This window comes from Aplysia californica, unplaced genomic scaffold (assembly GCF_000002075.1).
Source record: "Aplysia californica isolate F4 #8 unplaced genomic scaffold, AplCal3.0 scaffold00639, whole genome shotgun sequence".
Classification (NCBI taxonomy): Eukaryota; Metazoa; Mollusca; class Gastropoda; order Aplysiida; family Aplysiidae; genus Aplysia; species Aplysia californica.
The window spans coordinates 300,621-301,461 of record NW_004797909.1 but is presented as its reverse complement, the minus strand read 5'-3'; positions in this window follow the sequence as shown (position 1 = coordinate 301,461).

Genomic DNA, 841 nt, shown 5'->3' with positions numbered 1-841 from the left:
GTCAAAATACGTAGAAGAACTTTTCAAAGATGATAGAGGAGAAAAACCGGTAATAAAGAATAAAATAAATGGACCACCAATACTGAAAGCAGAAGTAGAAGCTGCCATTAGGAAAATGAAACAAGGAAAAGCCACGGGGCCAGATCATATTCCAGTTGAAGTGATTGTCGCGCTAGAAGAACTAGGCACTGAAATAACCACAAAGCTCCTAAATGCTATTTATGACAGCGGTGAGATCCCAGAAGATATGATTATTTCAGTTTTTATAGCTTTATCTAAAACACCAGGTGCCACTGAGTGCGATATGCATAGAACAATTAGCCTTATGAGTCATTTTGCAAAAATATTGCTGCGAGTAAGAATTGGAAGACTGAGAAGAAGTGTAAGACCAGAGATATCTAAAACGCAATTCGGCTTTGTTCCTGACAAGGGCACCAGAAATGGTATATTCACCTTACAAATGTTAATGGAAAGATGTATTGAAGCACAGAAAGATCTGTATTTATACTTCTTTGATTATTCAAAGGCGTTCGATAAAGTTAGACATGATGAGCTATTTAAAATACTGGAAAAGCTAGACATAGGTGGAAAAGATCTAAAAATTATCAGAAATTTGTACTGGGACCAAAACGCTGCTGTACGAATTAATGGAGAATACAATGAATATAAGCATGTTAGGTGAGGAGTGAGGCAAGGATGTGTTATGTCACCAGACCTCTTTAACATGTACAGTGAAACAATCCTTAGAAACATAGAAGAATGTCCAGGCCTCAAAGTAAAAGGAGAAAATATTAATAACACCAGGTATGCAGATGACACGGTTTTGATAGCAGGCTCCGAA